Below are 19,332 nucleotides of genomic sequence, written 5' to 3' on the forward strand. Positions count from 1 at the left end.
AGAAAGATCAAGAAGAGCAAGCAACCAAGAGGGAGAAAACACCTCTCAAAACAGCTCTAGAGGGAGTAAGAAGAATTACAACTCCAATAAGAGTAATGTTGAATGCTACTACTATCATAAGTGTGGGCATTATGCAAGTGAATGTTAGAAGAAATAGGGTGATCAGTCAAAGCAAAATGCTAATGTGGCTGATGTGAACATGGGAAATGCAAATAATCCCATAGCCTTCATCATGTGTAACATTGGTGAAGAAGGAAGCCCTAAGGTATGGTACTTAGATAGTGGATGTAGCAACCACATGAGTGGTAATGAAAGTTTATTTTCTTTCATTGATAAGACTTCTATGTTTGAAATTAAGATTAGAAATAATGGAACTATTCCCATAGTGGACAAAGGATCTAATATGGTTCGCACTAAGCAAGGTCAGAAGAAGGAGATACAAAATGTGTATTTTGCCCCCGGTATGAAGCACAACTTAATGAGTGTTGGACAACTCATTCAAAATGGATACAAAGTGCTAATGAAAAATGACCAATGTGTCATTCATGAGAAGGATGGGAGTAATAGATTACTCACAGTAGTCCAAATGACAAAGAACTAGATATTCCCATTGAGGATAGAGACATGTTTCTCTTCTCAAGTCAGTGTTGCACCTCCCAAGCATGCATGTATCGTAGTACATTAGCAATAAGCTCTTAGGGACATGATTAAAGACCCCTCCAAGCTTTGGCATCTCAGGTATGGACATCTTGGCTTTGCTGGTTTAAATTTGTTGTCCAAGAAAAGAATGATAGATGGTTTGTCAAGCATTGCAGATTCATATGACAAGTGTGAGGCTTGTATATTGGGTAAGCAGCATAAGCTTCCCTTTAATTTTAGAAATTCTAGAAGGGCTAGGGCACCATTAGAATTAGTGCATTCTAATTTGGTAGGCTCTATGCAAACTACTTCTATTGGGGGGAGTAATTATTTTATGACATTTATAGATGATTTCAATCGTAGGACATGGTTGTATTTTTTGAAGAATAAATCTGAAACATTTAATAAAATTTGTTGAATTGAAAGCCTTGGCTGAAAAAGAATGTGGACACTATGTAAAGGTCCTTAGATCAAATAGAGGAGGGGAGTCTACCTCCAATATGTTTGTAAATTTTTGCAAGCAAAATGGCATCAAGAAAGAACTCACTGCTAGTTATACTTCGTAGAAAAATGGAGTGGCTAAGAGAAAGAATAGGACCATTATTGAAATGGCAAGAAGTATGATGAAAGAAAAAGGACTTCCAACTGAATATTGGGTAGAAGTTGTAGCAAAAACAGTATATTTGATCAACAGGTGCCCTACAAAATCTGTTCATAACAAGATACCTCTTGAGGCTTGGTCAAGGAATAGATGGGCAATTCAGCACTTGAGAGTGTTTGGATGTGTAGCATATGCACATGTGCCTAAGGAACAAAGGCAAAAGCTAGATGAAAAAGGTGTGAAGTGCATCTTCATAGGGTATAGCTTAGAATCAAAGGCTTATAGATTGTATGATCCAATTAACAAGAAGATCATCATTTTAAGAGATGTGGAGTTTTTTGAAAATAAATGGGATGGCTTGGTAGATGAATCCTCAAGGACTTCAAGTAAAGTGTCTACTATTGAAGAGGAAGAAGATGACATTAGTGATCGGCAAGAAGATGGAGCAAAAAACATGGATTGCAGAGAAAGGCAAAAAGGAAAGTAGCCCTTAACATGCTGAGCAACAACTCCAAGCACTTCAAGACAACCCTGGGCTAGTATGCAAAATATGAATAGCAACAATACTAAAAATTCAGATCCCACTCTCGCCTCCCTATTGCCAAGAAAGACCAAGAGTTTAAGGGAGATATACCAAGATGAAAGGTATGAGGAAGATTATGATAAGAGTGTAAATTTTGCATTATTTTCTCATAGTGATCCAATTTATTTTGAGGAAGCTGTGAATGAGGAGAAATGGTGTAATGCCATGGATGATGAAATAGATGTTATTGAAGGGAATGAGACGTGGGAGTTAACTACTTTGCCTCCCAAGAAACAAGTAATTGGAGTGAAATGGGTTTACAAGACCAAGTGCAATGCTAAAGAAAAAATAGATAGGCATAAGGCACGTTTAGTGGTTAAGAGATACAAGCAATAGTATGGCAAAGATTATAATGAGACATATGCCTTGATTGCAAGAATGAAAATCATGCATGCTATCATAGAAATTGCAGCCTAGCACAAGTGGAAGGTATATCAAATGGATGTGAAGTCCACCTTCTTGAATGGTGTATTGAAAGAAGTTTATGTGGAGCAACCACCTAGTTATGAAGTTGCAGGTAAAGAACACAAGGTGTATAGATCGAAGAGAGCTCTTTATGGGCTCAAGCAAGCTCCAAGGGCATGGTATAGTAGCATTGACTCATATTTGATAGGAATTGGCTTTAGCAAAAGCGATGATGAGCCCACACTTTACATCAAGGCATCAAATGGTAATCTTTTTATTGTTGTCTTGTATGTAGATGATTTAATCTTCACTGCAAATGATAATTTTCTAATTGGTGAGTTCAAAGAGGCTATGAAAAATTAATTTGAAATGATAGACCTAGGTCTCTTGAAGTACTCTCTAGGCATAGAAGTTAAACAATGCATAATGGCATCTTCATCTCTCAAGAAAAATATGCAAGGTAGATTTTGAAGAGATTCAAAATGCAGAATAGTAAGGCAACCCCAACACCAAAAACAATAGGTCTAAAGTTGAGCAAGTAAGATTGCAGCAAAAGTGTGAATCCAACACTATACAAGCGTATGGTTCGAAGTTTGATGTATTTGATTTCAACTCGGCCAGACATGATGCATGCAGTAAGTTTGATTTCCAAATTTATGGAAACACCAAAGGATTCCTATTAGCAAGTGGGAAAGAGGATCCTAAGGTATGTGAATGGTACCAAGGGATTTGGAATTTTGTATACTGTAGAAAATGATTTCAAGTTTGTGGGTTATATAGATAGTGATTGGGTTGGAAGTTTAGATGATAGGAAGAGCACTTCCAAATACATATTTCATATGGGATCAGGTGAAATTTCATGGGCATCCAAGAAGAAACCTATTGTTGCTCAATCTACAATAGAGGCTGAGTATATAGTAGTAAATGCAGCAACATGTCAAGCTATTTGATTAAGGAGGATCTTGACAAATTTGAATGAAAGGCAAGAGGATGGAACCACAATTTATTGTGACAAAATATCATCAATTGCATTGTCCAAGAATCCATTCTTCAATGGGAGAAGTAAACACATAGAGATTAGATATCACTTCATCGGAAATGGGGATATCAAAATGGAATTTTGTAATTCTGAGCAATAGTTAGTAGACATTTTCACAAAGCCTTTAGAAATTGGAACTTTTGTACACCTAAGAGAGAGTTTTGGTGTAGTTGATTTGGATAAGGAGTGATACTTATTTGTTTGGCTCAGGACAAAGGGGGAGTGTTGAAATATTAAATGTAGATAGTTGTTTGCCCCTTGAGCCGAATGTCTACCTACCATCCTGACTGCGTCAGAAGTATTAATGCTTGATAGGTGAGTTTCAAATTTGGAAAAGAGGGGGAAAACATTTTTGAAGAGAAAAAAAAGTAATGAATCTAATTCATCCAATTCTTTGAACAGTTCAGCAAATCAAAGAGTTGCAGAAGAGCAAAGCAGAGAAGTGCAAGTGCACAGAGCAAAGAAGGAAATTGATTAGCAGATCAAGTCAGAGTTCAGAAGACAGAAGGGTTTCAACTTGGTGTTTGCACTGCATGTGTTGAATCATTTTTCATTCTATAAGTTATCATTGATTCGACCTGTGAAGCAGTGATTACTCCAAGCATTATTGTATGCAGCTATTAGAGCTATAAGTTTAAAGTTTAAAGTTTTGAGTTTTTACCAGTTTGAAGATTTTAGTGTTTTCTGGTTGAAACTGAATGCTCCTAGATTTTGTAATAGTTTTATCATATTTGAATAGAAAGCAAGAAAGTAAGTAGGCATATTAAAATCTATTGTTCTTCCTCTATTTATTGCATTTGCGAAGATCATTGTTGAAGGCTTCATACTTTGGCTCTCTAGTTTTAATGGAGGAAAAATCTAGGTTGTAAGTTTGGTTTACAGTCCACTCGGTTTAGTCTTTACCAAGTCCTCTCTTTGTTACTCTCATAAGTTATGTTTTGTATTTATTACTGAGCTCACTTGGCACCCTCTTCTGTCGAGTACCACTTTTTAGTGGCTACCGAGCTCACTCGACATATATTTGTGCTGAGTTTTCCTTGTGTCGAGTTCACTTAGCTTCCTTTTGTGTTGAGCTAACTCGGCACTCACTGCCTGTCACTCGACATCCGTTGGTGTCGAGAAAAACTGTCACTTGGCACCTTCATGTGCCGAGCAAAATTTTTAGGTTTGTGATTTTATTTTTCACAAGTAGTAATGATAAGTGCTCTAGTCCATATTTCTATTTCTCTAAGGGGTATGCAAAATCCCCCTGGTGTTCAGAAAAACTCTCATTATGGTCAAATCTGGTACCTCGATTATTCTAATCTTCTACCATGTAGATCCTACAGATCTCAAATGGGTACATCAAGGGAAAGGAAAGTATGTTGATGCCTTTGAAGGATATTTACAAAAGAACAGATATTTGGGGAAACTGAATTAGTGGAAGAAGGCACTCTTCAAGAAATCATTTTACAAGGGCAAAATTTCATACAAAATAAAGGGTAATTCATATATAGTTGGACTCACTATTTTAAAAAATATCATTTATTTTTAGTTTATGTGTAATTTTAACTTTGGCATGTACAATGTTTTGATTTTCTAATGTTTCTACTTTTTTAGCAATGAGGATAGTCAGTTGAAGGATATTGTGAATACTGCATTGAATATAGTAAAAAGAGATTCATTATGGGTTGCAGACTATCTAGTAGGTATGGAAGAAATAATGGAAGACTTTGAGAATAATACAATTCATTCTATGAAATTTGATCAGGGTGTACAAAACATTGGGGTTTGGGGATGGGTGGGTTTGGTCAGACTACCCTAGCAAAGAAGTTATACAATAAAAATTCTTCTATCTTTAAGTGGTCCAAATCTGTATCAAATATTCGAGATGCCTCAAAAAAAGGTTTGTTGTATGGGAAGCAACAAAAAATCCTCAAAGATCTGTGTGTTGAAAATGTAGCATTTATTAATAATGAAGAAGGTAAATAAACTCCTTCAAGTCATTTAAGATTAATTAAGATATTTATTGTTCTAGATGATGTGGATCATGTAGACCAACTGGTTGCTTTGATGCCTACAAAAGACAAACTTGAAAGTGGTAGTCTTATCATTGTTACCACAAGGAAATATGATGTACTTAAATTTTGGCCTATCGCCACTATATATAAAATGAGAGCTCTTGATCTAGTTTATGCTAAACAACCTTTTTTTGGCATGCTTTTGGAAAACTTCTTCACCAAGATGGATTTGAGGAGCTTGTAGAGAAGTTCTTGGAGGCTTGCAATATACTACCACTCTATTTCAAAGTTATTTCCAAGACAACTCAAAGGAGAGATTGACAAAGAAATTTAGGAGTCTTTGTTGCATAAAGTCATGATAGCAGTACCTAGTGATATTCAAGAGATATTTAAAATAAGTTATGACAACCTTGATCATCAAGGAAAAGAATTTTTTTTTTAATGTTGCATGTTTTTTCATTGGAGAAGAGAGTACTTTGGTAATTGAATTATGCAATGGATTGGATGGAGTGGTCAACAAGGTTTGAAAATTCTTTATCATAAGTGTTTGGTTGAATTTGAGGGAGACATAATAAATATGCATGATGTATTAGAGACATGGGAAGGAACTTTGCAACAAGCCAATCACCCTATTGCTTTGGACTCCCCCAAATAATTATTAATGTCCAAAACCAAATAGAGGTAATTAAATTCAATTTTTTAATTAACTTAGAATGAATCAATTAATTTACTTCATAACTAAATCATATTGTTTCCAACAAACTAAGTTTTATTGAATTTATGATTAATTAGCTTGCCATACTCACTTCCCATTTACTTAGTGTGTGTTTCAAGTAATGATTAGTCAAAATAAAATTTACTAATCTCAGTGCTAGTTACATTAGCTTTTCTATTTTTAAGCCTTTGATTTTCTATATTTCTATTATAATCTCTATGGTACATACATTATTTATTATAAAAAATTATCTAGTGTTATGGATGTTGATGGGTGTCTTAGGTCTATTATTTGGTCATTTTGTTCGGTGAGGAACACATTCTCTAAATTTTCAGTTCTACAGATTTAAGATGGAGGCTCAACTGTATATTTAAAATTACAACTTCTCCTTTAACAAAAATATAGATAGTAATAATAAATTGTTATTTCTTAAAATAATTATGTTAAAAAAATTGTTTTATTAATTTTTCATCAATTTAATGGATTATGGAAAAATGGTATCTTTAATAGACACTAATATTTCTAAAATAATTTAATTGATGCATTAATTCGTTAAAAAATTATGTTTAAATTATAACAAATTCAAAGTTTAAAGTTTAATGAATGTTTGATGCATTTATTCATTAATTAATTGTACCAAATTCATAGGAGATTTCAATATCTCTGATGACACTCTTACATAAAATGCAATACTAAAATCTTTCATGTTGATTGTTTAAATTTTTGTGATGCTTCTTTAATTTACCAATTTTCTCTTCTAATCAAACGAAGAAGAAGATAGTATAGCCAACTAGGCCCATTTTACAATCAAATACTAGATGGGAAATTAATTATTTATAAAAATAATACGTGTTTGGGAAGGCAAAAATAATTTATTGATCTTAGTGCTAGTTGTATAAGTACTTTGATTTTTAAGTAATTAATTTTATATTCTCTCTATATGCAGAAGAGAATGGAGAGAATCGATATTCATGGAATAATAGTAACCCTAGATCGAGGGTAAGTGCACCAAGTTGTGGTGCCAAAAGGGGGGTATAAGTGGACACCTTTTTTTTGAAATCAACAATTTCTGAACTTCAACAAGAATTTGAAGATAGCTATGCTCAAAATTTTAAGATATCACAAAAACAAAAGTCACAGTCCTTTGAATCTAGTTTATAAACTACTATTTTCTTTTTTCAAAATGGTTTAGTTTTAGGTCCTCAAAAAAGGGGGCCATAGAAAGTGGTACTGTTTATTCCAAGAAACACATAACATAGTACAAAGTGTGGCCCCCCTAAAATTTTAAACTTTTTTTTTTTGAAATTCTTTAATCGCTTTGGTCAAAGTTACCTAACACTATGTAGTTTATCCCAAATTTTTTGGGTAATTTTATAATGTGTTTTTTTTTAATGAATTTTTAAATTAGACACATCCCAAAAACATGAAATATTTGTGTGCTCCCCCTAGAAATGATTGAAAACTAATCTAAAATCAAAACTTCTTTTTTCAAAGTGTGTAGAATGGAGTCTAGTTTCTTAAAAACTAAGTTGTTGCAAAATTCAATGAACGAACTAAAATCTATAGCCCAATTAGTACATGTTAGTTTTTGACAAAAAATGGACATACATTCAAAAGAAATTATAGTTCACAGGCTTGAAATAATTCAAATAAAAAATAAATTATATGGTTATATAGCTAAAATAGAGACCTACAATGTCATGAAACTTGATTTTATCGATGCTCAGCCACAAGGAAACTTGAAGGAGAGCACACAAGAAAAATCAATCATTTTTGGTATGTTTGTAGCAAAACACATCTCAAACCAGTTTACAAACACCAAACCTTATGGTGGGATCCCTAAGACAAAACCAATCCTTAGGCTTGGTAGAATAAAAAGTTTTAAATAGCATGTGCACTCTATGGTGTGTGCGTGCTTTAGCACATGCACACTTTAGTGTGTATATGCTTTAATGTGCACACACTATTAAGACCTAAATAGTGCATAGGGAGGGAAGGAGAGAGGCAAAGAGAGAGAGAGAGAGAGAGGGGGGGGGATGGGTGAGAGAGAGAGAGTAGGGGATGGGAGAGAGAGGAAGTGTGAGAGAGAGAGTAGGGGTGGCAGAGAGAGAGGAAGTGTGTGAGAGAGAGAGAGTAGGGGTGGCAGAGAGAGAGAACGGGATGGGAGAGAGAGATTGAGAGTACAAAATGGGAGAGAGAGTAGGTAGTGGGAGAGGGAGTGGGAGAGGGAGAGCGAGAGAGAGAGAGAGGAGAATGGGAGTGTGTGTGCGCGAGAGAGAGAGAGAGAGAGAGAGAGAGAGAGTAGGGCATGAGAGAGAGTGTAAGAGAGAGTAGGGGTGGCAGAGAGAGAAAGTAGGGGATGGGAGAGGGGAGAGAGAGTAGGGGATGGAAGAGAGAGGAAGTGAAAGAGAGAGAGAGTAGGAGTGGCAAAGAGAGTATGGGATGGGAGAGAGAGATTGAGAGAAGGAGATGGGAGAGAGAGAGTAGGTAGTGAGAGAGGGAGTGGGAGAGGGAGAGCAAGAGAGAGAGAGAGAGAGGATGGGAGTGCATGTGAGAGAGAGAGAGTAGGAGAAGGGAGAGGAGAGAGAGAGAGAGGGAGAAGGGATGGGAGGTTGTGTGTGTGAAAGAGAGAGAGTAGGGGATGGGAGAGTGGAGAGAGAGAGTAGCTTGAGAGAGAGAGTATCCTAAGAGAGAGAGTAGGTGGTGAGAGGGGGAGTGGGAGAGGGAGAGAGAGAGGGGGGATGGGAGTGTGTGTGTGTGTGTGTGTGTGTGTGAGAGAGAGAGAGAGAGAGAGAGAGAGAGAGAGAGTAGGGGTGGTAGAGAGAGAATAGGCAATGAGAGAGAGAGAGAGTAGGGGATGGGAGAGAGAGAGAGTAGAGAGGGAGAGAGGGAGTGAGAGAGAGAGTAGGTGGTGGGAGAGGGAGAGAGAGGGGGAGATGGGAGTGTGTGTGTGTGCGTGTGAAATAAAGAGAGTAGGGGATGGGAGAGGGGAGAGAGAGAGTAGAGTATGGGAGAGAGAGAGTAGGTGGTGGGAGAAGGAGAGAGAGAGGGGGGATGGGAGAGTGTGTAAGAGAGAGAGTAGAGGATGGGAGAGAAAGAGTAGGGGTGGTAGAGAGAGTATGGGATGGGAGAGAGAGAGTGAGAGTAGGGGATGGGAGAGAGAGTGAGAGTGAGAGAAAGATTAAGGGGTGGGAGAGAGAGTAGGGGATGGGAGAGAGAGAGAGTAGGCAGTGGGAGAGAGAGAGAGAGAGAGAGAGAGAGAGGATGAGAGTGTGAGAGTGAGAGAGAGTAGGGGATGGGAGAGGAGAGAGTAGCAGATGAGAGAGGAGAGAGAGGGGGGATGGGAGTGTGTGTGTGAAAGAGAGAGAGTAGGGGATGGGAGAGGGGGAGAGAGAGAGTAGCCGGAGAGAGAGTAGGGGATGGGAGAGAGAGAGAGTAGGGGATGGGAGAGAGAGAGAGTAGGCAATGGGAGAGGGAGTGGGAGAGTGAGAGAGAGGGGGATGGGAATGTGTGTAAGAGAGAGAGAGAGTAGGGGATGGGAGAGAGTGTGAGTGTGAGAGAGAGTAGGGGGTGGTAGAGAGAGAGTAGAGAGGGAGAGAGTGAGAGTGAGAGAGAGAGAATGAGAGAGAGTAGGAAGTGAGAGAGGGAGTGAGAAAGGGAGAGCAAGTGAGAGAGAGAGAGTAGGGGATGGGAGAGGAGAGAGAGAGAGAGGATGGGTGTGTGTGTGTGTGTGAAAGAGAGAGAGTAGGCAATGGGAGAGGGGAGAGAGAGAGTAGGTGGTGGTAGAGGGAGTGGAAAGGGAGAGAGAGAGAGAGACAGTAGGCGTTGGGAGAGAGAGTGGGAGAGGGAGAGAGAGAGGGGGATGGGAGTGTGTGTGAGAGATCTAGAGAGTAGGGGATGGGAGAGGGGAGAGAGAGTAGCCTGGGAGAGAGAGAGATTAGGGGATGGGAGAGGGAGAGAGTAGGTGGTGGGAGAGGGATTGGAAGAGGGAGAGAGAGAGGGGGGATGGGAATGTGTGTAAGAGAGAGTAGGGGATGGGAGAGAGTGTGAGAGTGTGAGAGAGAGTAGGGGGTGGTGGAGAGAGAGTATGTGATGGGAGAGAGAGAGAGAGTAAGATTAGGGGATGGGAGAGAGTGTGAGAGAGAGTGATGGTGGTAGAGAGAGAGAGTAGGGAATGGGAGAGAGAGAGTAGAGAGGGAGAGAGAGTGAGAGAGAGTGAGAGAGATAAAAGGTGGTGGGAGAGGGAGAGGGAGAGGGGGGATGGGAGTGTGTGTGAGAGATCTAGAGAGAAGGGGATGAGAGAGGAGAGAGAGGAGGTGGGGATGGGAGTGTTAGTGTGTGTGAAAGAGAGAGTAGGGGATGGGATAAGCAGGGGAGAGAGAGAGAGAGAGAGGGAGAGAGAGAGAGTAGCAGATGGGAGAGAGAGAGTGTGTGTGAGAGGGAGAGACAGAGAGTAGGTGGTGGGAGAGGGAGTGGGAGAGAGAGAGAGATAGGGGAGATGGGAGTGTGTGTAAGAGAGAGAGTAGGGGATGAGAGAGAGTGTGAGAGTGAGAGAGAGTAGGGGGGTGGCACAGAGAGAGAACATGATGGGAGATATAGAGTGAGAGTAAGGGATGGGAGAGGGAGAGAGTAGGTGCTGGGGGAGGGAGTAGGAGAGTGAGAGAGAGAGAGAGAGAGAGAGAGAGAGAGAGAGAGAGAGAGAGAGGAGGATGAGAGTGTGTGAGTGAGAGAGAGGGTAGGGGATGGGGGGAGAGAGAGAGAGTAGCCACAGAGAGAGTAGGGGATTGGAGAGAGAGAGAGTAGGTGGTGGGAGAGGGGAGAGAGAAGGGTGATGGGAGTGTGTGTAAGAGAGAGAGTAGGGGATGGGAGAGAGAGAGAGTACATGGTGGGAGAGGGACTAGGAGAGGGAGAGTGAGAGAGAGTAGGGGATGGGAGAGGAGAGAGAGAGAGAAAGTAGGGGATGGTAGAGGAGAGAGAGTGAGAGATAGTAGGGGATGGGAGAGAGAGAGTGAAAATGAGAGAGTAGGGGATGGGAGAGGAGAGAGAGCAAGAGAGAGGAGGGTATAGGAGAGGAGAGAGAGTAGGGAGAGAGAGAGTAGGGGATGGGAGAGGGGAGAGAGAGAGAGTAGGGGATGGGAGAGAGAGTAGGCAGTGGGAGAGGGAGAGAGAGGGGGAGATGGGAGTGAGAGAGAGAGACAGAGTAGGGGATAGGAGAGGAGAGAGGGTGAGAGAGAGTAGGGGATGGAGAGAGAGAGAGAGAGAGAGAGAGAGAGAGAGAGAGAGAGAGAGAGAGAGAGAAGAGAGTAGGCAGTGGGAGAGGGAGAGTGAGAGAGAGAGTAGGGGATAGGAGAGGAGAGAGGGTGAGAGAGAGTAGGGGATGGGAGAGAGAGAGTAGGTGGTGGGAGAGGGAGAGTGAGAGAGAGAATAGGGGATGGGAGAGGAGAGAAAGAAAGAGAGATAGTAGGGGATAGGAGAGGAGAGAGAGAGTGAGTGAGAGAGAGTAGGAGATGGGAGAGGAGAGAGAGTGAGAGAGAGTAGGCGGTGGGAGAGGGAGTAGGAGAGGGATGAGGGTACTTGGGTATGTCAAAATTTATTTTTAATTATACTTTTATATTTATAGAAAACCACAATTTATGAGTCATGAAAATAATTTTTCAAATCAAGAACAGTGATAAAGTTTGCAAATGTAATGTATTGTTTTCAGTTTCAGAGTTGTTATATGTTTGTAATAATAATTTATGATAAATGTTTAGATGCATAACGTAGAAGGTAGACTTTAAACATGAACATGAAGATCATAAATCATATGACAATGACATATTGCAAATGATAAATTTTTGGCTTTAACAGCGATAAAGTTTATTGTTGATCAATATTGTATCAAAGTTTCAAACTGACTAGAAATTGAATTAAGCTTGATAAACAAATAATAGAGAAGGAAAACTTTAAACATGAACAAGATCATAAATCATATGATGATGACATATTGGAAATGATAAACTTATGCTTGAACAGTGATAAAGTTTATTGTTAATCAATATTCTATCAAAGTTTCAAAATGATTAGGTATTGAATTAAGCTTGATAAACAATGCTCGATACACAAACAAAAAATTGAAAAATAATAATCAGAAATCTCAATCAAGGTCCTTAGCTATAATGCTCTCCACCGAGTACCTAGTACTTGGGATACGTGTACTCGGTACTTGGGTACATGGGTACGAGTACCAGGGGTGTGGGTACAAGTACCCATGCAACCTTGATAATATATTATGATAACCAATAATGTCATACATGAATGAACATATAATATATTATGATAACCAATAATGTCATACATGAACAAACATAGAATATAAAATGATAACCAATAATGGCATACATTAACAAAAACATAAGTCTAATAATGTCATGCATCAAATATATGTCATACATCAAATATAAAATGTCATATATACATCAAATGTATATCGAATATGTTCACTGACATAAAATTCAACATATATGTCCACTAATGCCTATACATGTGAGTCTATCAACTATATCTTCTCCTTCCCACGAGGGGAAGGAAACAAATCCCTAGAGGTCTTCAGTCATCATGTGGAGGGAGATGATGGGGATGATGGTGTCTTCCTCACACACTCGCTCATCCTCTTGTTTAGGCTCTTCTCTAACTTGAGCTGATACAAACAAAGTAGATATGAATCAATAATTATTATAAATTAAAATCAAATATACGAACACAAAAAATTAATTATTTTCTTATCGCCATCAAATAGTCACTCTGTACATCCACCTTAAAGGCTCGCAAACAATCAGGTGTAACAAGGCCCTACAACAATTCAATCAATATAATCACTTATAAATAACATTAGAAATTTTGATACTAACTATTATAAACAACTAAAACTAAGAAAAATCTTTCATACCTCAACCAATGGCTCTGAAGTAGCCATCATTGCAGCAATTCTATGATTGATGGATTGTCGAAGATGAGGAGGAGTCTCAGATGTCAAGAGCTGCATGTCATACAAAAAAAGTTACATGTAACATGAAATATGAAACAAATATAATCAGATGAATTAAATTAACATGAAACAAATGTACCTCTATGAAGCTCATATCACACCTAGGCTCAGAGTCCTTAGTGACTGTCAATGGTCCAGTAGAGAACTAATGCACGTGCATAAATTTTTTTTGTCAATCCTTCTATTAGTGAACAGATTGTCCTCCTAGAAAGTGCGTGCAAATACAACTTTAAATGCCCAGGTGGGAATATTAATCGACATCAATAGTTGGATAGGTTATCATTGGATTGATAACCTTCCTCGAAAATTTTATCAAGTATAGCTCCTTGTGCAAGATATATAATGAATTGATTATGGATGCTTTTAACCAAAAAGCACAAAAGGATTTCAAATATCTACTTGTCAACACAAACAACTACAAGAAAATAAATGGTAAATGACACAAAGTTCATTCACCCGACATGCTACAAAGGATGAAATCAAGAAATACATTTTCCATCTTCTTGAGAAAATGCAGAAACAAAGAATGTATACAAGAAATAATGATGGTAAAAGCACATTTAGAGAAAACTAAAGTGACACAAAGTTCACAATTAGTGGAAAGAGGGTTGCTCAAACTCAAAGTTTTGACATACAATCAACTTTCAATTCTCCCTTCCCTAAAGCATAAAAGATGCAAACACCTTATTATGCATTTTACAATTACAATCACCATTAATGAAAGTTGTAACAAACAAAAATTCTCCTATTGCTAACACATAGTTTAGAATAGGAAAATAGAAACTTGCTCTGCCCCATATAACCTTCACAAGAAAATGGCATAACTCTAAAAAATTCTCCCTTTTCTATAGCCCACAGTCTGTAGCCTTTGAGAGAAAAGATGGAACCTTTGTCTTGCTATTACTGGCTTATTTATCTTTTCACTTCATATGGCTTTTTAGTTTCCCTAACCGAATCTTGAAACTATTTCTTTTCACCTTCCTTGATAGTTTTTCTTTGATTTTTACGACATTCAGCTTGTAAAGATTTTTCACTAAATCAAATGTCATCTTAGAATATTTGGACAAGTGGAAAATGAATAAATCGGTCCAAAATAATGATAAAAATTTGATGTTGGGAGGATTTTTTTGGATAGTCAAATGGGTCCTAGTGCCGGGGCCATAACTAATTATTCCACCATTGGATTTCCTACATTTTCAGATATGTTGGAGAGATCCTAATTTTGCACAACTTGACTAGAGCGATTGAGAAAATTATGTCCAAGTCAAAATTTATTGAAGATTGAGTGGAGGTATATAAAAATTTTGAACCATCAAACTCGTTGAACCACTTTGAACCATGTCATGTTTCAAACCTGAACTTTGAACTATCGAACCTTTACATTGAATTTGCCTCTATTTGAGCTCCTTGAACCTATGAACCACTTGATCCTCCATGAACTCCAAATCTCTAAAACTCTGAACTGAAATTGCCAGCTTTCCAAATTGAATTCAAAATCTTCTCAAACTTTGAATCTATTTCAAACAAATTGAACCATTCCAAACCACTAAAAAGAACTTTGAAGATTCACTATGATGGTATTTTATTCTTCGGCTGAGGAGCATCTCCAAACTATGATCTCTAAATTTTTGAATCATGTGTGAGGGGTTTTACACTTTTAATGGTGTATCCTTGATAAATATGAATTCTGAAATTGAACTTCTGAATTCAATTCATTGATTTGTAGCCTTCAAATTCTGAGCATATGAATTCACTGAGATTACCAAACACCTAGACTAACTTGTGAATCTATGAAACTTCTTATGTAGACTAAACCACTGAGACCAGGCCACTAAATTATACATGTGAACCTTTCAGAATTCATTAAACCTGCATGAGCAAATAGAACTATTTTGAACCACTTTGAACTACTTCAAACTTTAGTTCGAAGTGGTTCAAAGAGTTTGCACTTGAAGTTTTAAAATTGTGTCTATATCATGTACTAACACCTTCATATGATTACTTAATAAATATATGTATTAATTCAAATGATTAAATCAATGCATATCTTTGGACTTGTCGATGGGACAAAAAATGGGGCCAGTGGATCTCTACTAGGGCTACCAACACTCTTACCTTGAATTTTGAACAATGTCAATACATGCTAATTAATTAGGCATTCACTACACATAAAAAATGTGATCAAATTAGTTTATTATAATTGTAATTTACTTGTGTGTCAATGAAAAATGTCTAACTTTGGAACTGATTAGTGACGAGCCCATCATCCATACTATCTCCAGCATGACTTCCAAATGTGCATAAGGATCCACATGATGTGCACATGTGACTGCAATGCACAAAAGGCTCTTTTTCAAATAATGGACTCATGCAATGAATGAGGGTCTGCATCAAAGCATTAATCGTCCCTAGAGTGTTGGTCTCTACATGTTCCTTCACAACTAAAGGAATAATCACATGCTCACCCTATGGCTTGACAATAGGTGCCCTAACTACATTAGGGTCATGATGTGTCCCCGACCTCTCAAATGATGACCCCCCACCTCTACCCTGAGATTCTAATAAATCAAAATAATTGGGGATCTCCCCAAGGACAAATTCATAATACAATTTATTTAAGAAATACATTAGAACCTCATGATTATTGCAGGGAGGGGCATCAAAGACCATCCACCATCAATCCCAAAAATTATTTCTAATATCATCATGTATGCAGCAATGGATGGGGAACCTTTTAGTTTTCTCTCTAACAATATTTTGTTCACGAGACTTTTTAAACAATGCACAAATGCTACCTTTTGCTATTTCTTTTCTTTTACATCTTGATATGATAATTTTTTTGCATAATATCTTATTTATTCATACCTCTTAACATGCCAAATATCCAACTGACCACTAACAAAAGCTACATGGGTCATAATGGACTCAAAGGAGGATGCCAATTATGCTCTCATTGGATTGGTTTGTTCACAAGCTTTCAACCTACCAATGAGTGCTTCTAATTCATTTTCCTCTCTTTCTATTTCATTTATTATATTGTCTTGTGTACCAGGATGAGGTCTTCCAATTGGTGTAGGTTGTAGAATTTCTTGCTCTTGTTGTTGAGGTTTTTAATTCTCATCTTGTGGAGGGTTTTCATTTGGATCTTGTGGAGGGTTTTGGTTTTCATCTTGTTGGGGATTTGGTGATTCATTATTCATATTTCTTGATAAAAAACCAATTGCAATCTAAACAAATAAACAAATTTAAAGAAAAATTGAAAAAAACCTACAAAATAATGCAAAAACATATAAAACAATGCAAAAACAAGAGTAGAAAACATATTACATGATCTCGATCTCAAACTTCGGCAACGAGGAGGAATTTTGAGGAGGTGAGTGGCGAAAGTCTTTGAATTCTTCAACTTCTATACGTGCTACGAGGAGGAAATCCTTGCAAAATGAAATGGGTTGCGGGTTTGCAACCCATTTATTAATTTTTTAAATTTTTAAAAGTGTGTACGTGCTATAGCGCATACATGCTTTTAAAAGCTTTAAAAAAAATGGTGTGTCATATTTTTGGCACCACAACTTGGTGCACACACCCTCGAGTAGTTTGGGACTATTATTTGGAATCTTTTTCTTTTTTGATTTGTTTGACCACATCTCTTGTTTCTCTACTCTTATGATTCAATTTTCTATAAATGTTTATAAAAATATATTTTATTTTATCTCTATTTAGAATAAATTGAGGCGCTATTGAAAAATGGCCAGAGTAGATGGTGAGGTTGATGATTTTCACAACATTCCTCCATCAAATTAGAGTCAGATGGAGAGTACTCCATACACTTTAATGAAGGAGACTACGTAGAAGAGGATGAAGTGTAGAAAGGTTTAGCTATGATGGGGGAAGAGGGAATTCTAATGGAGGAATTTCCAATGCTATGGCCACTTTTCATTCAAAGTCAATAAGCTACCAAACTAAAAAAAATCAAATTATCGAATTTACAAACATGTAAAACATTCAAGCAATGTTATTATGAGGAATGTGTTCAACTTGTAAACAATCTTATTTTTCTTTAATAGAAATAAAAATTTTATTAAGTTTTTTTAAAAATTATTCATTATAATTTAGATATATATAAGTGGATAGGAAAGTAAAGAGAAAATATAAATAAATTTTAACAATACAAAGTGAAGTATAATAATAAAAATTGCATCCATATAGATATATCATGATATATCATTCTATAATATACTTTTGTAAATAATTTTACAACTTACGACTCAATTCTTTTCAAAAATCAACATTCAATCTTACATTAGCTTGTTTTTTTATGGTTGAGTCTTGTATCACATAAGTAAAAATTTGAAGAATGATTACAGCACAAGCCAAAAACTAGACTTGTACAATGATATATAAGGCATATGAAGGACTTCAATATCATGAGTCTTATGTGACCACCCTTTTTTATTAAACTTTAATGCATTCTTAAAGTTTAACCTTCTCAAATAATATAATAACTACAATATATACTCGTACCATTGAGTATGCTCACATCTTAAAATACCTTCCATAGAAGATGTTTCACTTTAAATTCATACAAAATATTATTCTCATTGTGCCTTATTATTTTATATCTTATTCTAGCTTGCAACAAATTAAACTTTATTAAAATCAATTTGAATTGTGTTTACAAAATCTTTAAATTTGATATGTAAAATATTCATCATTTTGGTGGTTGCTAGTTTTATATGCAAAAGAGAAATATATATTAGTGGTAAAACTTATTTGTGTTTTAATAAATATGAAATCAATTTATTCTTTACTTTTTCAAACTAAAAGCATGTTACTTGAATGAAATCTACAAGGTTATCCGCTATGGTTTTGTAATCAAAATATGGTCCAAGATAATAAGGACTTGTTGTAACTAGGAAAGTGTTTTGTGATTCTTCATTCTTAAGATTTATAGTCAATTTTAAACTAACATCATAATCATATGGGATAAGACTATTACACATCTACTCTTATCTACTACATATGTAGATATAATTATAATATAATGGTGATGATCATAACTGAAGTTACTACTTTTATAATTTATACTTAAGTGATGTTTTAATTATGTCTATGAAATCAATATAGCACACAATAAAAGATAACCACCCCTCTTTTATCTATGATTTATATAAGAAAATAAGATAGTACAAATAAAAGATAACCATATCTAGTTTGCATTTTCAAATATTCTACCAAAATAAGATACTACATAGTGAAATTTAATCTTCTCTTTTAGATATATACTCATTTTAAGAAAATAATATGTAACATGCAATAAATTGACCATCTTCATGTTATATATATAATTTTAATGTAAAAAATGATATGCTACAAATTAAGATATAATCATTTCCCTTTTATCTATTGTCATTCTAAAAAAAAAATAAAAACTAATTTTTCTCTAGTAAAAAATAAAACTAAGCACAAATGACATAATATTTCCCATTTTAGATAGGAATTGGCATTAAGAAGCATTAAGGTGTATGACGATGTCAATAAGAGCTTCTCAAGTGCCTCGTTGTTATGTGGTAGACAAAGATTTCATAATCCAATTAGGCATGTGTTCCTAATAAATGAAGAAGGTGACAAATCAAGAATCTTAAAAAATTATTGTAAAAATCTTTAAAAATAATGACATTTTGATGAGACGAGTGTGATGGATCCCACCATATAGGAGAGATGACCCCATAAATGTGTCCTCCAAATTTGAAAGATGAAAATTGTCTCATTGAACCATAAGGTATCACTTCAAAAAAAATGAAGAGACATAAGATAATTTGAAACAATCTATCAATATAAAATGGAAAGTTGGATTAAGGTGGTTGGAAACATAGAACAAGGTCATGCAACAAGATATTAACAAGGTAATGTTGCAGTTGGCTTATGTTGTCTTAACACTTGCATTGCATCCCTAATTGTCATATTGTTTTAGGTTGATGGACTTCCATGTGGCACTATTAAGTCTATAATGATTCCACATTTCTTCCACCAATTTCATATGTAAATCTCTCTGATTCATTGTAGATTTAAATAGTCCTCTCATAGTATAACTATAAGGAAAAATTGAAAATGGATCTTAGAAATAAAGGATAATATCAAAGAGCACTAATATTAGCAAGGTAATTGCCTAAATGAAAATGATTTCTAAATATTGAAAGGGAGATTATTCAATCTTTGCCCAGATTGCAACATGATCCTTATTGAATTAAATAGTACTTAAAAAACAACATGCATTCTTCATGCATAGGGTACCGTATTGAAGAATTTAGTGTAACAATAGTATT

This window comes from Cupressus sempervirens, chromosome 9, assembly GCF_028749045.1.
Source record: "Cupressus sempervirens isolate cs-2001-9-10 chromosome 9, ASM2874904v1, whole genome shotgun sequence".
Classification (NCBI taxonomy): Eukaryota; Viridiplantae; Streptophyta; class Pinopsida; order Cupressales; family Cupressaceae; genus Cupressus; species Cupressus sempervirens.